Raw genomic sequence first — 22347 nt, forward strand, 5'->3', positions numbered from 1 at the left:
AAATTGGCTATTTGTGGCAATTTATTTAAAGGCCTACTGAAAGCCACTACTACCCACCACGCAGTCTGATAGTTTATATATCAATGATGAAATATTAACATTGCAACACATGCCAATACGGCTTTTTTAGTTTACTGAATTACAATTTTAAATTTCCTGGGAGTTTCGTCTTTGAAACGTCGTGTAATGATGACGTGTACGCAAGACGGGTTTTTAGGAAGTATTAGCGCTGCGCACACACACAGCTAAAAGTCGTCTGCTTTAACAGCATAATTACACAGTATTTTGGAGATCTGTGTTGCTGAATCTTTTGCAATTTGTTCAATTAATATTGGAGAAGTCACAGTAGAAAGATGGAGTTGGGAAGCTTTAGCCTTTAGCCACACAAACACACGGTGATTCCTTGTTTAAAATTCCCAGAGGTGAAAGTTTACTATGGATCAGAGCGCGGTCAAGCGGACATGGATCCTTACCGAATGTCAACCAGGAGGTTTCGGTGAGAAAATTGTGGTTAAAAAGGCGCCTCTTACCGGATATCAGCTGAGCTTTTGCCGTCCGTACAGCTGCCGTCGACTCCCCTGAGACACCCGTGGACAAACACTTCCGACTATCAGGTACTATTTAACTCACTAAAACACTAGCAACTCAATAGAAAGATAAGGGATTTCCCAGAATTAACCTAGTAAATGTCTCTAAAAACATCGGAATCCGTCCCAATGCAATCGCGTTTTTTTTTTTAACTTTTCTTTTTTCTAGTCCGTCGCTATCAATATCGTCAAACACGAATCTTTCATCCTCGCTCAAATTAATGGGGAAATTGTCGTTTTCTCGGTCCGAAAAGCACTTTTTGTTGGAGGCTCCCGTTAAAAACAATGTGAATATGTGAGGAGCTGTCACGCCAAATTTCTTCCCCCCTACAATAACCTCCCGCCCCATTTACTTCCGGGGTCATGATTAATACAGACGTTTTGTTAACGCTATATTATAAAAATATAATGCTGTATTATAAAAATACAGACGTTTTGTTAACGCTATATTATGAAAAAAAAAAAAAAACAATTTACAAACACAAGCTATGGGATGACGCATTTACTTCCGGGGTCACGTTTCCTCTTATGTCATCCCATAGCTTGTGTTTGTAAATTGTTTTTTTAATTTTTTTTTATAATATAGCGTTAACAAAACGTCTGTATTTTTATAATATAGCGTTATATTTTTATAATAAAGTGTTAACAAAACGTCTGTATTAATCAGGACCCCGGAAGTAAATGGGGGGGTTTGTAGGGAGAAGAAATTTGGCGTGACAGAGCCATCAAACATGTGACGTCATCGTCTTCCGGTAGAGGCAGGGCTTTTCTCTTAGCACCGACAGTTGCAAACTTTATCGTGGATGTTCTCTACTAAATCCTTTCAGCAAAAACATGGCAATATCGCGAAATGATCAAGTATGACACATAGAATGGACATGCTATCCCCGTTTAAATAAGAAAATCTCATTTCAGTAGGCCTTTAAATGTGTATCAAACTGGGAGCCCTTCGCATTATTTAGTACCCAAGAAGTAGCTCTTGGTTTCAAAAAGGTTGGTGACCCTTGCACCACACAATGGCACACTTACTAAAGCAAACAAAAGCTAAACGATCGCATTTTTGGTCGTGATTAAAAAAATCGTAATCATTTCCTGGCGTTTTGGGTGGTAAATGAATTGGTTATGAAAGCACGCTTGGAAAGGAGCGTGGATTCCAATCAGGCAAAGCGGAAGTCGCCTAAGCTTCCTGCCCGTAGTTGGGTCCTGTGCAGCCGCCCGTGCGAGGCTGTCCTGGAGACCCCGCGCTGCCTGCACCTCTATCGTCTCGGGTGAGTTTGTTACAATGTAGCAATTTGTCTATTAATGCCAATAACTGCAACAAAGCTGCATTATTCCGCCGCTGCACCGGCCTCGCAAAGTGCGCGGCCGGCGCAGTCGAAGCGCAGCACCGCTGCACTTGGGCTCGTTTGGCCAGCGAACTCCCAAGCAGACCCCCATCATCCAGGAGTATTCCAACATTAACTCATATTTTGCTCGCAAGCGGACATAGATGGCTCGCTGCGCATTTCGTCCGCCCCGCTTCCACACCGGCGGCGAGGCCAGCCTAGGCGGAGAGCCGCGCGGCGGGGCAGCGGAGCTTTTAAACGCCGCCGCTCATGGCGGTTTGTTTTGAATGTCAAAGGCTCAAGCTAGCGATACGTCTCATTATTGTTGGTAGCATAGCAGGCTAGCCCGGCTAACTAGCTAGGTTAGCCCCGATGGAGCCCAGATGGAACACCGCCGCGGAGTCCCAGCTGAAGGACGACGGTCCTCCTAATCGCGTCGCCGTCTGGAGTCGCTATTGTTGGCGTTATTCGAAGCGGAACACGGCGGGTGGTGTTGTTTTTGGAGCGGGGGGCAGGAGAGGGGGGGCTAGGATAGCTAGCATGTAGCCGCTAGCGTCTCCATTCATATCCTGCGCAGTGGCGCTGCGCAGTGGATAGGATCCGCTGCCTTTGTAGCGCGGCGGGCGTGCAGAGGCTAATGTGTCTTGTTTGTGTTTGTTTATATTTGTGTGCTCGCTGCCAGAGGATGCCCCGAGAAAACCGCGGTCCAAGCCTCCTTGGCAATGAAAACCGCGCGTTCCCAGCTTGTCTTTTTCACATTGCTCTGCTTTGATGCTGGAGCTGCAAACTTCGCCTCCACGGAGCGACAAATAACATAAACATAGCGTCTTTTTTTTGTGTGTTTGTGTTTTGTGTAAAGTAACACATTTTTCCTACCATCACTTTATGACAATTTGTACTTTTAAAAACTACCTATTTTTACTCAAAGGCTTACAACCCTTCCTCCTTGCTCTCCACCCCCCCCTGCATCCAGGGCGAGTTGGCTCCACTGCCCTGGTTCCCACTTTAAACATTGATGTTTGAGTCAAAATATTGCGTTTTTTCAAAGGAAATATCGATAAAATGTGATATGAACGAGTTGCAGGACGCGGAGCATCGACACAAACTTGCTAGTTAGCTATCCATCCAGCTAGTTTACTTGTCTAATTTGCTGCCAATCATATTTGGATGGTTACTATCGTACACTTGTTAGTCCCGAACCATTTGGCCATTTGTCTTCTTCACATTTCCCTGCTTGGATGCTGGAGCTGCAAACTTAGCCTCCACAGAGCGACAAATAACATAAACATACCGTCTTTTTTGTACTTGTTTTGTTTAAAGTAACACATCTTTCCTGCCATCATTTTATGACAATTTGTACTATTAAAAGCTGCCTATTTTACGCCAAGGCTGACAACCCTTCCTCCTTGCTCTCCATCCCCCCTGCATCCAGGGCGAGTTGGCTCCACTGCCCTGGTTCCATTTTTTTAAGGGGACGGCTGGCTGTGCCAGCAATCTGAGGGTTATTGGTTCAATCCCCACCTTCTACCATCCTAGTCACGTCCGTTGTGTCCTTGAGCAAGACCCTTCACCCTTGCTCCTGATGAGTGCCTTGCATGGCAGGTCCCGCCATCAGTGTGTGAATGGGCGAATGTGGAAATACTGTTAAAGCGCTTTGGGCTGCTTAAAAAGAGGTATAAAAGCGCTGTACAAGTACAACCCATTTACCATTTCCTCTTATTTGCCATCATTTTATGACAATTTTTACTTTAATAAAACAAAATAGGCAGCTGCCTATTTTACTCCACAATGCCAAACTCTCTCCGTCCCCCTGCATCCAGGGCGAGATGGCGCCACTGCCCCGGTTCCCACTTTAAACATTTATTTTTCAGTCAAAATATCGCGTTTTTTCAAAGGAAATATCGATAAAATGTGATATGAACGAGTTGCAGGACGCGGAGCACCGGCACAAACTTGCTAGTTAGCTATCCGTCCAGCCAGCTTACTTGTCTAATTTGCTGCCAATCATATTCGGATGGTTACTGTCTGAACACTTGTTAGTCCCGAACCATTTGGCCATTTGTTTTTTTCACATTTCCCTGCTTGGATGTTGGAGCTGCAAACTTCGCCTCAACAGAGCGACGAATAACATAAACATACTGTCTTTTTTTTGTGTTTGTGTTTTGTGTAAAGTAACACATCTTTCCTGCCATCATTTTATGACAATGTGTACTTTTAAAAGCTGCCTATTTTACTCCAAGGCTTACAACCCTTCCTCCTTACTCTCCATCCCCCCTGCATCCAGGGCGAGTTGGCTCCACTGTCCTGGTTCCATTTTTCCTCTTATTTGCCATCACTTTATGACATTTTTTCCTTTAATAAAACAAAATAGGCTGGTGTCTAAAATAGGCCTATTTTACTCCACAATGCCAACCTCTCTCCATCCCCCTGCATCCAGGGCGAGTTGGCTCCACTGCCCTGGTTCCCACTTTAAACATTCATGTTTGAGTCAAAATATCGCGTTTTTTCAAAGGAAATATCGATAAAATGTGATATGAACGAGTTGCAGGATGCGGAGCGCCGACGCAAACTTGCTAGTTAGCTATCCGTCAAGCCAGCTTACCTGTCTAATTTGCTGCCAATCATATTTGGATGGTTACTATCTGAACACTTGTTAGTCCCGAACCATTTGGCCATTTGTCTTTTTCACATTTCCCTGCTTGGATGCTGGAGCTGCAAACTTCGCCTCCACGGAGCGACAAATAACATAAACATACCGTCTTTTTTTTTTGCTTGTGTTTTGTGTAAAGTAACACATCTTTCCTGCCATCACTTTATGACAATTTATACTTTTGAAATCTGCCTATTTTACTCCAAGGCTTACAACCCTTCCTCCTTGCTCTCCATCCCCCCTGCATCTAGGGTGAGTTGGCTCCACTGTCCTGGTTACATTTTTCCTCTTATTTGCCATCACTTTATGACAATTTTTACTTTAATAAAACAAAATAGGTAGCTGCCTATAAATAGGCCTATTTTACTCCATAATGCCAACTTCTCTCTATCCCCCTGCATCCAGGGTGAGTTGGCTCCACTGTCCTGGTTCCCACTTTAAACATTCATGTTTGATTTTAAATATCACGTTTTTTTAAAGGAAATATCGATAAAATGTGATATGAACGAGTTGCAGGACGCGGAGCACCGACATAAACTTGTGAGTTAGCTATCCGTCCAGCCAGCTTACTTCTCTAATTTGCTGCCAATCATATTTGGATGGTTACTATCGAACACTTGTTAGTCCCGAACCATTTGGCCATTTGTCTTTTTCACATTTCCCTGCTTGGATGCTGGAGCTGCAAACTTCGCCTCCACGGAGCGACAAATAACATAAACATACCAGCCTTTTTTTTGTGTTTGTGTTTTGTGTAAAGTAACACATCTTTCCTGCCATTACTTTATGACAATTTGTACTTTTAAAAGCTGCCTTTTTTACTCCAAGGCTTACAACCCTTCATCCTTGCTCTCCATCCCCCCTGCATCCAGGGCGAGTTGGCTCCACTGCCCTGGATCCATTTTTTTCAAGGGACGGCTGGCTGTGCCAGCAGTCTGAGGGTTATTGGTTTAATCCCCACCAGGGCTGAGCGATATATCGATACATACGATATATCGCAGGTTTGTCTCTGTGCAATATAGAAAATTACTATATCGTAATATTCGATTATATGTTCTCACACCGTTGCTTAAAGCTGCGTGCATTACATTACTGGCGTGTTTCACTCCTTCTCGTCTGTCCTTCTCACAAAGACGTAAAATAAGGCCGCCTTCTTACATATGTCACATAGTTTCGCGTATGTAGCGTCACACGTTCTCGCCGAGAGCTAACGTTAGCCATGCTAACGTTAGCTGAGACAGGTCGAGTTGGTTTTAGCTGCGTGCATCACACAACAGGCGTTTCTTACTCCTCCTCGTCCCTCATTCTGACAGATACAGAAAACAAGCCCGCCCTTTTACATACGTCACATACTCTCGCGACTCTAGCGTCATAGCTCTCGCCAATCAGAGAGTGAGAGATGGTCCGAAACTTATCACAAATTGAGGAAGAACAATAAATGCCCAACATAAAGAGCAGGGGTTCCATCATCTGGCGGTGGTTTGGTTCCAAGTGGGAAGATATTCAGCAGACAACAGCAATATGCTGTTCAATGTATATACTATGATGTTTAACCTATGTGATGACCGTATTATGCTGATAGTATATATTTGTACCATGAATTGATTAACGTGGACCCCGACTTAAACAAGTTGAAAAACTTATTCATGTGTTACCATTTAGTGGTCAATTGTACAGAATATGTACTGTTCTGTGCATCCATTTTCCATCCATTTTCTACCGCTTATTCCCTTTAGGGGTCGCGGGGGGCGCTGGCGCCTATCTCAGCTACAATCGGGCGGAAGGCGGGGTACACCCTGGACAAGTCGCCACCTCATCGCAGGGCCAACACAGATAGACAGACAACATTCACACTCACATTCACACACTAGGGCCAATTTAGTGTTGCCAATCAACCTATCCCCAGGTGCATGTCTTTGGAGGTGGGAGGAAGCCGGAGTACCCGGAGGGAACCCACGCATTCACGGGGAGAACATGCAAACTCCACACAGAAAGATCCCGAGCCTGGATTTGAACCCAGGACTGCAGGACCTTCGTATTGTGAGGCAGACGCACTAACCCCTCTTCCACCGTGAAGCTCTGTGCAATCTACTAATAAAAGTATCAATCAATCAATGCAAAGTATGCAGCAGAAGTGTTACTACAAAAAGGTAGCAACACTATTAATTGGTTCTTTCATTTAAAAAGTCACCCGTGAGAGAATGAAGAGTATTTAATGAATACAGTTTTGGTCAAATGACTTAGTTGTGATTTCCCTCTCTGCATGAAAGTTTAAAAGTAGCATATATTAATGCAGTATGAAGAAGAATGTTTTAATGTGGACACATATAATCATCATACTGCTGCTATCACGTTTTTTCAAAGGAAATATCGATAAAAAGTGATATGAAGGAGTTGCAGGACGTGGAGCACCGACACAAACTTGCTAGTTAGCTATCCATCCAGCTAAGTTATTTCTCTAATTTGCTGCCAATCATATTTGGTTGGTTACTATCTGAACACGTGTTAGTCCCGAACCGTTTGGCCATTTTTCTTTTTCACATTTCCCTGCTTGGATGCTGGAGCTGCGAACTTCACCTCCACAGAGCGACAAATAACAAAAACATACCGTCCTTTTTTTTAGTGCTTGTGTTTTGTGTAAAGTAACACATCTTTCCTGCCATTACTTTATGACAATTTGTACTTTTAAAAGCTGCCTATTTTACTCCAAGGCTTACAACCCTTCCTCCTAGCTCTCCATCCCCCTGCATCCAGGGCGAGTTGGCTCCACTGCCCTGGTTCCATTTTTTTAAGGGGACGGCGTGGCGAAGTTGGTAGAGTGGCTGTGCCAGCAATCTGAGGGTTATTGGTTCAACCCCCACCTTCTATCATCCTAGTCACGTCCGTTGTGTCCTTGGGCAAGACACTTCACCCTTGCTCCTGATGGTCCTTGTGAGCGCCTTGCATGACAGCTCCCGCCATCAGTGTGTGAATGGGCGAATGTCGAAATGTGGTAGAAAAGCGCTATACAAGTACAACCCATTTACCATTTTCTCTTATTTGCCATCACTTTATGACACTTTTTAATTTAATAAAACAAAATAGGCAGCTGCCTTTAAAATAGGCCTATTTTACTCCACAATGCCAACCTCTCTCCATCCCCCTGCATCCAGGGCGAGTTGGCTCTACTGCCCTGGTTCCCACTTTAAACATTCATGTTTGAGTCAAAAATCGCGTTTTTTCAAAGGAAAATTTCGATAAAATGTTGTATGACCGAGTTGCAGGACACGGACCACCGACACAAACTTGCTAGTTAGCTATCCGTCCAGCTAGCTTACTTCTCTAATTTGCTGCCAATCATATTTGGATGGTTACTATCTGAACACTTGTTAGTCCCGAACCATTTGGCCATTTGTTTTTTTCACATTTCCCTGCTTGGATGCTGGAGCTGTAAACTTCGCCTCCACGGAGCGACAAATAACATAAACATACCGTCTTTTTTTTTTTAGTGCTTGTGTTTTGTGTAAAGTAACACATCTTTCCTGTTATTTGCCTTCACTTTATGAAAATTTGTACTTAATTTTACTCCACAGCTCACAACCCTTCCTCCTTTCTCCATCCCCCTGCATCCAGGCCGAGTTGGCTCCACTGCCCTGGTTCCCACTTTGAACATACATTTTTTAAAGGAAATATCGATAAAATGCGATTTGAACGAGTTGCAGGATGCGGAGCACCGACACACACTCGCTAGTTAGTGGCTATCCGTCCAACTTGGTTACTTGTCTACTTTTCTGCCAATGATATTTGGATGGTTACTATCCAAATACTGTCAGTCCCGAACCATTTGGCCAATTGTCTTTTTCACATTTCCCTGCTTGGATGCTGGAGCTGCAAACTTTGCCTCCACGGAGCGACAAATAACATAAACATACCGTCTTTTTTGTTTGTTTGTGTTTTGTGTGAAGTGGCACATTTTTCCTCTTATTTTCCATCACTTTATGACAATTTTTACTTTAATAAGCTGCCTATTTTACTCCACAATGCCAACCCTTCCTCCTGGCTTGCCATCCCCCCTTCATCCAGGGCGAGTTGGCTCCATTGCCCTGGTTCCCACTTTAAAAAACAATAATGTTTGAGTCAAAATATTCCGTTTTTTCAAAGGAAATATCGATAAAACGCGATTTGAACGAGTTGCAGGACGCGCAGCACCGACACAAACTTGCTAGTTAGCTAACCGTCCGGCTAGTTGACTTGTCCGCTTTGCTGCCAATCATATTTAGTTGGTTACTATACAAATACTGTTACTCCCGAACCATTTGGCAATTTGCCTTGTCTTTTTCACATTTCCCTGCTTGGATGCTGGAGCTTTAAACTTTGCCTCCACGGAGCGACAAAACACATAAATATACAAATTTTTTTTTTTTGCTTGTGTTTTGTGCAAAGTAACACACTTTTCCTCTTTTTCGTCATCATTTTATGACAACTCGTACTTTAATAAGCTGCCTATTTCACTCCAGGGCTCACAACCATTCACAATATCATGTTGTAAAAACCAATGTCAATTTAACACAAAAATTCGGGCAACTAAGCTGCCAGCTTTTTACGTAACCCCCCCCCAAAAAACAATGGTAGTGTTTTTCCATTTACCATAAAATGTTGTAAAAAATGAAAGAAACAACAACACTATTTTACAAAATAATGTAGTAAATGTAAAGTTTTTACTGTAAAATCACCAGTCTATTTAAAGGCCTACTCAAACCCACTACTACCGACCACGCAGTCTGATAGTTACTATATCAATGATGAAATATTAACATTGCAACACATGCCAATACGGTCGGTTTAGTTTACTAAATTGCAATTTTAAATTTCCCGCGAAATATCCTGTTGAAAATGTCGCGGTATGATGACGCGTACGCGTGACGTCACCGGTTGTAGCGGACATGTTATTCCAGCACCGATCACGGCTAAAAGTCGTCTGCTTTAATCGCATAATTACACAGTTTTCTGGACATTTATGTTGCTGAATATTTTGCTATTAGTTAAATTAATAATGGAGAAGTCAAAGAAGAAAAATGTAGGTGTTAAGCGGTGTATTGCAGCTGCCTTTAGCAACAAAAAACAGCGGGTGTTTCCTTGTTTACATTCCCGAAGGTGAAGCTTTACTATGGAACAGAGCTGTCAAGCGAACATGGTTCCCGGCCACATGTCAACCGGCAGGTTTCGGTGAGAAAATTGTGGTAAAAAGTTGGCTCTTACCGTAGACATGAGCGGAGCTTGCGTCCTCCTGCAGCTGCGGACTCTCTTACCTCCTCCCACCGGACACACTGGCGGTCACCACACCCCTCCGACTATCAGGTACCATATAATCTCACTAAAACACCAGTAACACTATAAGCAGATAAGGGGTTTTCCAGAATTATCCTAGTAAATGTGTCTAGTAACATCTGAGTCGCTCCCACTGCCTTCGCCCTTTTTTTTTCTTTCTTTTTTTCCTAGTCCTTCGCTCTCACTATCCTCATCCACAAATCTTTCATCCTCGCTTAAATTAATGGGGAAATCGTCGCTTTCTCAGTCCGAATCGCTCTTGCTGCTGGTGGCCATGATTGTAAACAAAGTGAGGATGTGAGGAGCTCCACAACCCGTGATGTCACGCGCACATTGTCTGCTACTTCCGGTAGAGGCAAGGCTTTTTTATTAGTGACCAAAAGTTGCAAACTTTATCGTCGATGTTCTCTACTAAGTCCTTTCAGCAAAAATATGGCAATATCACGAAACGATCAAGTATGACACATAGAATGGACCTGCTATCCCCGTTTGAATAAGAAAATCTCAATTTATATAATTAATAACTAAATCCGGTGGCAAATTCACACATAATTCACTGTTACAAGCCGCCCTCAATGAAAACCACTTTGACATCCCTGCTCTGAAGAATTTATTAGAAGCCAGCGAGAAGTTGTATTTTTGTAGACACGTGAAAACAGCGGATGTCACCTGAGGGGGCGTGGCTACAGCAAAGAGTTGCCAATTGAAAAAGGTTTTCGGAGTTGTTTGCATGCATGTTATAGAATTTAACATGACATTTTCATTGATGATAATGTTGATAAATGATCTGATGAAAATTGTATGGTACATTAGATTGGACATGTAAGTGTCCAAAAGAGGTTGGTAGATGAGATTAAATCCTAAAGGTAAACTAGATTAGGCAATTCTTGAAGGAATTACGTGTGAATGCTCCAATGCTGAAGTTTAAGTGAAATACTGAAAGAATGTAGTATGAATGTAACAATAGTTTGAATGTTGGAATGGTTTGAATTAGGGCTGGGCGATATATCGATATACACGATATATCCCAAATTTGTTTCTCTGCGATATAGAAAATTACTATATCGTGATATTCGAGTATACGTTCTCACGCAGTTGCTTTTAGCTGCGGGCATTACACTACAGGCTCTCCTCTCTTTTTCCTGTCTCTTTTTCTCACAGACAGAAAGCGCACCTTCTTACATACGTCACATACTTTCACGTCATACGTCACATACGTATACGCCCTCGCGGAGCAGAAAGGTAGCAGCATGCGTAACGTTAGCTGTGATACTAGCGGAGCCGTGCGAGTGGTAATACGAGAGAAAGAAGGTGCGAATGAAAGAAGTATAATTCCCAAGAAAAACAGCAGGGGGTCCATCGTCTGGTGGTGGTCTGGCTTCAAGTGGGAATATGTGGAACAGACAACCCTAATAAGTAAAGCATGCGGCACAAGCGTTGCTATAAAAAGTAGCATTACTGCTAATATGTAGCATCATTTGAAAAGTCACCTGGTAGAGAATGAAGAGTGATTACTTCGCATGTCAACATCTCCGTTCGGTGCCACACGCCCACACCTTAAAAATGCTGAGGCAAACATTTCCATATCAACACTGTATGAAAAAAATAGAATTTAATAACGTTCTAAGGAACCTAACGCATAGCGAAGGACAAACACAATTTGATTTCCTGTTATGCAGCTCATTTTTATTTGAAACTTAAAATGTCTCTGACAATCTTGCACTTTCTGTTTTGGAAATCACATGAACGTTTGTGCCATTGCTTATTAACTGTTTAATAAATACAGTTTTGGTCAATTGACTTATTTGTGATTTCCTTCTCTGCATGAACGTTTAAAATGAGCATGTATTAATGCAGTATGAACAAGATTGTGTTAATGTAGACACATAGAATCATCATATTGCTGTGATTATGTTCATCAAGTGTTAATTCAAGTCCAAGGCAAAATATTGAAATATATATCGCGTATCGCGATATGGCCTAAAAATATTGAGATATTAAAAAAAGGCCCTATCTTTCAGCCTTAGTTTGAATGTTGAAGAGTTAGAATTTCCAGGAAAAACGGAATTTGGTTTGTAACTTGGGAAAGGCTTAGTTTGATGAGTAGAATATGTTTATGTTGGAATGGTTTGAATACGTTGAAAAATGTGCGTATTGTGGAAGTTTAAAAAAATGGACAATTCATTTTGAATGGGGAAAATGTCACTGAAAACTGGGAATTCTTATAAACACGGAATATTTTTCAGAATTGTTGAAGTATAGCACAAAATTTCTGAACAGGCTGAATATTTTGGATTTGGAACGGTTTGAATCGGATGAAAAATGTGCAAATTGTGTAACTTTGAAAAATGTCCCATTCTTTTCAATGAGAATTTCATAGACATTTGGGAATTTCAAGAAATTCAGGAATTTTTTGGAAAATGTTGAAAGACTTAAATGTTCTGAATGACTTGAATAGTTGGTGTTGGAATTTTTTCAAATCGGTCAAAAAAATGTTGTAAGTAATAACATTTTTAATTGAGAAATGGAATTCCTGGAATTTCGGAAAATTTTTTAATTTCCAGTTCAAAAAACAACTTTGTTTTTTTGGTCCTGATTAAGAGGAATGTTTTTCCAATAGAACGGTTGAAGGGGGTTGAAAAATTTGGAAGGAGTAGTCGACCGAAAAATGGGTTTGAAAAAAATGGAATTCCGGGAATTCTTGGAATATTTTTGAACTTGGAAAAATAATAATGTGAATATCCAGGATGAGTGGAATATATTGAATGTGGAATGGTTTGAATCGGTTGAAAAATGTGTAAATGGTGAAAGTTTGAATAATGGCCTATTCATTTTGAATGCGAAAAATGTCCCGGAAATCTGTGAATTTTTGCAATTTGTCAAGGGAAAGCCTGCAATTCCTGAATAGGCTGAACAGTTTGAAGTAGGAACGGTTTGAATCGGATGAAAATTGTGGAAGGTAGAGCGTGGCAAAATTTGGAGAAGAAGAAGAATAATTATATGTATTTTGGTGTAGAAAAGCATGTGTGAATGTTTAGAGTATTCCCACAAATCTACTGTAGAAATGCACCTAATTGCAGGAAATGTAGTCTTTTTTTTTTCCAAAATGTTCATTTGCTGACATGAATGCTTCTCCTTTTTTTCTTCATTTTCCTCTTTTTGTCCTCAAAGTGTGCACACATCCATGCAATTCTAAATTCTCAGCTCTCATGAGATCACATTCATAAATTGACGCGTTTTATTTTACTTGCATTTGTGAGCTAGTCTGCCATGTTTTTGACCTGATGGATTATTTTCAGTCTTTCTAATCATTTCTGTCAAGAAAGTTCCTTGTCAACTGTCCTGGATCTCCATGCCGAACGACAGTCAGACTGTAACAGATTTCTTTCAAGCAGAATAATACAATGATGAGTTTAAAAATGATAACAATGTATTTAAAAGTGTAGGATTCCTTTCAAACATTTGCTCAGGGTACTAAATATGGCGTGCGCGCTTGTCGAGTCGTCAAGTTTTATGCAACATATAAACAACACTGAAAAGTAAACAAAAAACAACAGATTCTAGTCTTGAAATTATGGGAATAAAGTTGAAGTATTAGTAGACCATTATTGTCATTTTACTTTTCTTTTGCTGTCAGTGTGGCCCCTTTATTTTATTCATATTTGCAGAATTTGTTAAAGCGGAACTGCTCTTTTTGGGGGGAATTTAGCCTTTCATTTACAATCTATGTAGGACAAGAACACATGTTTTTCTTTTTTTATGCATTCTAAATCGTAAGTAAACACTAGCAAAGTTAGCTAACAATGGAGGTAATGGGAGTGGCTCTGTTCTACCTATATAGGGCCCTAAAAACATCTCAGTGCCTCCATCATTGTTTTATATACACGCTGTGAGTATGTAATGTAGCAACATTCATAATAATATGTAATGTTTACATGATGTAACTATATATGGGTGTGTATATGTGTGTGTGTGTGTGTATGTATATATATATATATATATATATATATATATATATATATATATATACACACTCACACACAGGACTGTCTCAGAAAATTAGAATATTGTGATAAAGTCCTTTATTTTCTGTAATGCAACCAAAAACATGAAAATGTCATACATTCTGAATTCATTACACATCAACTGAAATATTGCAAGCCATTTATTATTTTAATATTGCTGATTATGGCATACAGTTTAAGAAAACTCAAAAATCCTATTTCAAAAAATTTCGAATATTTCCTCAGACCAAGTAAAAAAAAAAGATTTATAACAACAAAACAAAATCAAACATTTGAAAATGTCAATTAGTGCACTCAGTACTTGGTTAGGAATCCTTTTGCACGGATTACTGCATCAATATGGCGTGGCATTGAGGCAATCAGCCTGTGGCATTGCTGAGGTGTTATGGATGCCCAGGATGCTTCAATAGCGGCCTTTAGCTCATTTGCATTATTGGGCCTGGTGTCTTTCAGCTTCTTCTTCACAATAAACCACTAATTCTCTATGAGGTTCAGGTCAGGGGAGTTGGCAGATCAATGGAGGACAGTAATGCCATGGTCAGTACACCAGTTACTGGTGGTTTTGGCACTGTGGACAGGTGCCAGACCATGCTGGAAAATCAAATCATCATCTCCATAGAGCTTTTCAACAGATTCAACTTCAATAGCCGTATTCCCATGGTCAAGCCACTCCTGAATTCTAGACAACGGAAGTTCCCTCAGTCAGCAATGGTTTGGGGAGCCATGTCAGCTGCTGGTTTTGGTCCACTGTGTTTCATCAAGTCTAGAGTCAATGCAGCTGTGTAAAGCTCTATGGAGATGATGATTTAATTTTCCAGCATGATCTGGCACCTGCTCACAGTGCCAAAATCAGCAGTAACTGGTGTACTGACCATGGCATTACTGTCCTCCATTGGCCTGCCAACTCTCCTGACCAGAACCCCATAGAGAATTTGTGGGGTATTGTGAAGACGAAGCTGAAAGACACCAGACCCAATAATGCAAATGAGCTGAAGGCCGCTATTGAAGCATCCTGGGCATTCATAACACCTCAACAATGCCACAGGCCGATTGCCTCCATGCCACGCCGCATTGATGCAGTAATCCGTGCAAAAGGATTCCCAATCAAGTACTGAATGCATTAATTGACATTTTCAAATGTTTGATTTTGTTTTGCTGTTATAAATCTTTTTTTTTAACTTGGTCTGAGGAAATATTCTAATTTTTTGAGATAGGATTTTTGAGTTTTCTTCAGCTGTATGCCATAATCAGCAATATTAAAATAATAAAAGGCTTGCAATATTTCAGTTGATGTGTAATGAATCCAGAATGTATGACATTTTCATGTTTTTAGTTGCATTACAGATAATAAAGGACTTAATCACAATATTCAAATTTTCTGAGACAGTCCTTTGTGTGTGTGTGTGTGTGTGTATATATATATATGTATATATGTATGTATGTATGTATATGTAAATTAGGGGTGTAACGGTACGTGTATTTGTATTGAACCGTTTCGGTACGGGGGTTTCGGTTCGGTACGAGGGTGTATCGAACGAGTTTGTAAACTAAAGTCTTAACAAGCTGCTCTGCAGCCGCCTCAGTCTGAGCAGTGAGCACCCAGCATTGTCCTGCCCACACAACCATCTGATTGGTTACATACAAAGCCAATCAGCAGTGCGTATTCAGAGCGATGTAACAGCCAATCAACAGGGCGTATTCAGAAAGCATCGAGCCAGTGCTCCGGCGTCGAGATGAGCAGATATGTGTTTAGCAGGTGAGCAGCTGACATTGTACACTCCCCAAATTTTAAAAAACACTTCCCAGTCACAACTATTACAAACATCACTATGAGCCCGTTGACCTTCTAGAAACTTAAACTGCAGCTCAGCTCTCTTAGACATGTTATTTACAACATGTCAAATGGCCCTCAACATCGTCTGTAAACAATGTGTGTCAATAAAGCACTTTGAGGTATTTTAACTTTGAGAGAAAAAAACAAACATTTAATGCAATTGCAGTTTTACTAAACTCAATATTATTTTTTACAAGAAACTACTCAAAGCATTTTTAATACAACCCTATTTAAATACATCTAAAACAGCTGAACTATAATATATGCTTGCCAACTTGACTTCTGATTCCAAAGCAAGTATTTTTGTCACACAGTTGTCAAATAATGATCATATTCAAACAAATGGGCAACATGATTCCACATTGTTGAAAGTGGTCATCTGAGAGCAGTTGTAATTGCAGTGCAGTTCATATAAAAATGTTTTTGGAAGCCCCAGCTATCTGCCTTTTAACAATATTACTTCCTAGCAATGAAGTTAGCGCCCACATACCTGAAGTATCTTTCACCACAGAAGATTGTGGATTGCTCCCTTTGGAATCTTGCTGCTCTTGTACATCTTTCGGCATATCTTTGTCTGTGACCAGGTTGTCAAGGGTGAATGGAGAATCCCAACTCCTGCGAGAGCTTGTGTCAATATCTGATGTTTCTATTCCAAATTGAATGGATGTAGTTGATGGAGAACCGCCCCAGATCTGCAAGCATAGTTGGAAGTACAGGAAAACAACTCTAGCGTAACCACTTTCCTCTACCTGCGTAGACTGCTTGTTTGTACTTTCCACAAATTGCTTTCAGTTTAGTGTCGATAATTGTTTTTGTGATGTCCTGTTTCTGGTGAGGAAATTCCTCAGATGTCCCAAGTCCGTACCGTTCCAAAATAGGATAAGAATGTCACCATACTTGGACTGACAAGTTTCCCAGTCAACACTTTGTTGAGGTTTTAACTTTAAATTCCAAAATAATGCTTAAAAGTAGCTTTACTTCTCTGTCAGTCAACAAATATAATTATTTCTTGCCTGGACCCACTATTTTTGCTATATGCCTCCTTACGGAAAGGACGTTTTGGATGTTTCTGATTGGCTAAAATGGTCTTAAGTCCTAGGCTACAACGCCCTCAGTAGTTTGGCATGTGTATGACACTCAGTGTATGCGTTTGCTTGGGGACAGAAATAGTTTTTAAAATTTTGCATTTATCCACCCATTTTCTACTGCTTATTCCCTTTGGGGTCGTGGGGGACGCTGGTGCCTATCTCAGCTACAATCAGGCGGAGGGCGGTGTACATGCTGGACAAGTTGCCACCTCATCGCAGGGCCAACACAGATAGACAGACAGCATTCTCACTCACATTCACATACTAGGGCCAATTTAGTGTAGCCAATCAACCTATCCCCAGGTGCACGTCTTTGGAGGTGGGAGGGAATCCACGCAGTCACGGGGAGGACATGCAAACTCCACACAGAAAGATCCCGAGCCCGGGATTGAATTTAGGACTACTCAGGACCTTCATATTGTGAGGCAGACGCACTAACCAAATTGTCATTTTTTTTAAAAAATCGATTGTGCGCTTTATAGTCCGAAAAAATTATAGTGTCGGACTTTTGTCTTCGTCTGGAACAGGGGTAGGGAACCTATGGCTCGAGAGCCAGATGTGGCTCTTTTGATGACTGCACCTGGCTCTCAGATAAATCTTAGCTGACATTGCTTAACACGATAAGTAATGAATAATTCAGCTGGTAATCACAGTGTCAAACATAACGTTCAAAATATAAAACATTGTCATGCATTTTCATCCATCCAATCCGGTTTCTACCGCACCTGTCCAAGAAGTCGCATTAATGGTAAGAAGTATTTTATTTATTTTTGGTTAGCCTCAGAATAACAATGTTATTAAAAAGAATAAGAGACTTATTATATTCTAAAAAATGTTGGTCTTTCTTAAAAATGCACGCATATGGTTGTATTCAGTATTAAGAAATAAATAAATTATATCGCTCTCACGGAAATACTTTAAAAAATATTTGGCTTGAATGGCTCTCTCAGACAAAAAGGTTCCCGACCTCTGGTCTGGAAGCTACAATATTGCTTTCATTTGTTTTCACGTAAAAAACAACAACTTATTTTTAAGGTGTGGTGGCTATGATTTTGCCCTGGCTGTGCACCACCATCAGTTCCATTAAGGGGAAACCCTGGATAGAATGTTCTTATATTCCCATTTGGATGAAGATTTAATCATAACCCACACGAAGGGTTAAAAAAAAAAAAAATGTTGGCTCAGACATACTGTACATCTTTGTTACTTTCGTTCCATGTCCGGTCTAACTTGGATGTCACAGATGAACTTCTTCTTGGTTCATGGCCAAAACCTTCTACTATTCAAGTGAGACGTGTGATTTATAATCTAGAATTACCCGTCTTGCTCCCACCTCCAAAAACATGCACTTGGGGATAGGTTAATTGGCATTCGTAAATTGGCCCTAGTGTGTAAATGTTGTCTGTCTATCTGTGTTGGTCCTGCGATAAGGTGGCGACTTGTCCAGAGTCTACCCCGCCTACCGCCCAAATGCAGCTGAGATAGGCTCCAGCACCCCCCGCGACCCCGAAAGGGACAAGCGATAGAAAATGGATGGGATGGAATTAGTTTAGCTGTGATCATGATGAAGTCTCTTTATGTCAAAACTGTAGCTGCACAAGCTTGTTACCGCTCTGTGATAATGGCGCACGGCTATAAATAGTTAGCCTGTGTAAGCGCTTATAATAACAATATCGCTAATACTTGGTTAATATTCCATTCACGAGATGTAAATGGAGTATTGTTGGGGCTTTTAGGATGCATTTTGAGAGTGATTTAGAGGCAGAATGGATTACTCCCATTATTTTTGGATTGCTAGCCACCGAGTTTGAGCCGATTTTTCTACAAATTAAAATGCAAAAAACACAAAACATAGGTGTTCTTGTATCTTACAAGGGTTGTGAATGATAGGAAAAATTCCCAAAAAGTGTAGTTCCCCTTTCAGTAAATCCTGATAGTTGCTTATAGAGATGTCCGATAATGGCTTTTTTGCTGATATCCTATATTCCGATATTGTCAACTCTTAATTACCGATTCCGATATCAACCGATACCGATATATACAGTTGTGGAATTAACAGATTATTATGCCTAATTTTGTTGTGATGCCCCGCTGGATGCATTGCACAATGTAACAAGGTTTTCCAAAATAAAGCAACTCAAGTTATGGAAAAAAATGCCAACATGTCACTGCCATGTTAATTATTGAAGTCAAAAAGTGCATTATTTTTTTTAACATGCCTCTAAACAGCAGCATGGAATTTGGGACATGCTCTCCCTGAGAGAGCATGAGGAGGTTGAGGTGGGCGGGGTTGGGCGGAGGGTTAAGGGGTAGCGGGGGTGTATATTGTAGCGTCCCGGAAAAGTTAGTGCTGCAAGGCCTTCTGGGTATTTGTTCTGTTGTGTTACGGTGCGGATGTTCTCCCGAAATGTGTTTGTCATTCTTGTTTGGTGTGGGTTCACAGTGTGGCGCATATTTGTAACAGTGTTAAAGTTGTTTATACAGCCACCCTCAGTGTGACCTGTATGGCTGTTGACCAAGTATGACTTGCATTCACTTGTGTGTGTAAAAAGCCGTAGATATTATGTGACTGGGCTGGCACGCAAAGGCAGTGCCTTTTAAGGTTTATTGGCGCTCTGTACTTCTCCCTACGTCCGTGTACACAGCGGCGTTTTAAAAAGTCAAAAATTTAACTTTTTGAAACCGATAACAATAATTTCCGATATTACATTTTAGAGCATTTATCGGCAGTCCGATATTATCGGACATCTTTAAGTCCTCCCAATATTTTGCATTGCTAGCCACCTAGAATGAGCTGATTTATTTAAAATTAGAATGCAAAAAATACAAGACATTGGTGTTCTTGTTTCTTACAAGGGTTGTGTATGATAGGAAAAATTCCAAAAAAGTGCAGTTCCCCTTCCAATAAATCCTGATAGTTGCTTATCCTTTGTTGGGATTTACTTGTGAAAATAATGAATATTGGAGTAAATGGTTGTATTTTATTGTGCTAAAGGGCTCAAAAGGCCACGTGATGGCTGGGTAGACATACTTGTTGGATGAAGGCTTTGTTTACAATGTGAGCACGAGCAACAAACTGGATTAAAATGGATCGTCCCAAATAAAAACAAGGGACCGTATTGAGACAAACCGTACCATAATTCCAAATGCTCGCAAACTGGAAGAAATAATAAAAAATGCTGCAATCTACCTATATGAGCTATGAACACATCCCATGGACGAGAGATTTGAATGAAGTCAAAGTGCTGTCAAATTAGTCTACATTTCCTCAACGAACTCAAGAGTTAATACAAGATACATACGTTCCGCGGGCTTGGTTTCACAAACGGCTCAAGCTCATTATTAGTCTTAGATATGTTGATCACTGTGCTTCTGCTCCGAAAATAATACTCATTCATTTTTGTGCTTACAGAAAACTAAAAGTCAACCGACAACATGCTTTTTTTTTAAAACACTGTATGTTATTTGTCACCCCCTGCTAGCTTTGCTAACGCTAACATCCTAATAGGGTTGTTTCGATACCAATATTTTGGTACCGGTGCCAGTATCGAAAAGTACCAAAATTTATTTTGGTACTTTTTGATACTTTTCTTTATAAAGGGGAACACAAAAAAAATTGCATTATTGTATTTATTTTAACAAAAAATCTTAGTGTACATTAGACATATGTTTATTATTGCAAGTTTGTCCTTAAATAAAATAGAGAACATACTATACAATTTGTCTTTTAGTAGTAAGTAAAAAAACAGACTCCTAATTAGTCTGCTGACGTATGCAGTAACATATTGTGCCATTCAATGGCTGGGCGATATATCGATATCCTCGATACATCACAAGATATAGAAAATGACTATATTGTGATATTCGAGTATACGTTCTCACACAGTTGCTTCTAGCTGCTGGCATTACATTACAGGCTATTCTTCACTCTTTCCTGTCTCTCCTTCTCACAGACAGCAATCGCACCTTCTTACATACGTCACATACGTATCCCTCGCGGAGCAAAGATGTGGCAGCATGGGTAAGGTTAGCTGTGATGCTAGCGGAGCTGTGCGAGTGGTAATACGAGAGAAAGAAGGTGCAAATCTGGTAACAAATGAAAGAATAATTAATTCCAAGAAAAACAGCAGGGAGTCCATCGTCTGGCGGTGGTTTGGATTCAAGTGGGAATATGTCAAACAGACAAAGGTAATTTTTAAAGTGTCGGGCAAAGACGTTGCTACAAAAATTAGCATTACTTCTAATATGTAGCATCATTTGAAAAGTCACCTGCTCGAGAATGAAGAGTGCTTACTCCGCATAACAACATCTCCGTTTGGTGCCACACGCCCATACCATCAAAATGCTGAGGCAAAGCTTTCAAGATCAACACCGTATGAAAAAAAAATAGTCAACAACAAAATAAGATAATGTCCGCAGTAACCTACCACATAGCGAAGGACGAACACTATTTGATTTCCTATTATGCAGCTGATTTTTATTCGACAGTTATTGAAATATCTTGTGTGACATCATGCACAAAAGTGCACTTTTGGCGTGGCGTTCTATACAAAAAGTGCACTTTAATTTAGTTTTGTTTTGATACGTCATCTTAGTGACATCATGCACAAAAGTGCACTAATAACTTGTTTTAAAATGTCTCTGACAATCTTGCACTTTCTGTTTTGGAAATGACATTAATGTTTGTGCCACTGCTTATTAACTGTTTAATAAATAAAGTTTTGGTCAATTGACTTAGTTGTGATTTCCCTCTCTGCATGGAAGTTTAAAATGAGCATATATTAATGCAGTATGAACAAGAATGTTTAAATGTAGACACATAGAATCATCAAACTGGTGTGATTATATGTATCAATTTTTGATTCAAAGTTAAGGCACACTATCGAGGTATATATCGTGTATCGCGATATAGCCTAAAAAATATCGCGATATTAAAAAAAGGCCATATCGCTCAGCCCTATGTCATTCTACTATTTTGCCTAAATTATGAGCGACAAATTGTAAAAATAGATTATTAATCCACTTGTTCATTTACTGTTAATATCTGGTTACTTTGTTTCAACATGTTTCTCTCTACACTTCTGTTAAAATGTAATAATCACTTATTCTTCCCTTTGTGTATACTTTACATTAGTTTTGGATAGGGGTGAAACGGTACGTGTATTTGTATTGAACCGTTTCGGTACGGGGGTTTCGGTTCGGTTCGGAAGTGTACCGAACGACACGGACATAGTAAGTAGCGGACACCACGTTCTTTAAATAATGCACACCGAGGCACCATGAATTGATTTACGTGGACCCCGACTTAAACAAGTTGAAAAACTTATTCGGGTGTTACCATTTAGTGGTAATTGTACGGAATATATACTGTACTGTGCAAACTACTAATAAAAGTTTCAATCAATCAAAAAAACAACAACACACGGCATGCTAGCAACGACTGGGCTATGATAGACTGACCACACCTCCTCTTTTCACCGGACATGTCTTCTTTTGCTGAGCTGTCCAGGTGGAATTTCTTAAATGCCTCGAAT

The 22347-nt window shown here is 40.4% G+C and overlaps 1 protein-coding gene across 3 annotated transcripts in view; it reads left to right on the forward strand.

Annotated features, from left to right (window-relative positions):
• Positions 1 to 1731: 1731 nt before the first annotated feature.
• bicra (BRD4 interacting chromatin remodeling complex associated protein) overlaps positions 1732 to 22347 on the forward strand; it is a 56290-nt gene continuing 35674 nt past the window's right edge. For all 3 annotated transcript variants that reach the window (XM_061877921.1, XM_061877923.1, XM_061877922.1), the window contains exon 1: positions 1732 to 1855. The gene's annotated coding sequence lies outside the window, so the exon portion shown is untranslated. The remainder of the gene's footprint in view (positions 1856 to 22347) is intronic.

This window comes from Nerophis ophidion, linkage group LG18 (assembly GCF_033978795.1).
Source record: "Nerophis ophidion isolate RoL-2023_Sa linkage group LG18, RoL_Noph_v1.0, whole genome shotgun sequence".
NCBI classification, from domain to species: Eukaryota; Metazoa; Chordata; class Actinopteri; order Syngnathiformes; family Syngnathidae; genus Nerophis; species Nerophis ophidion.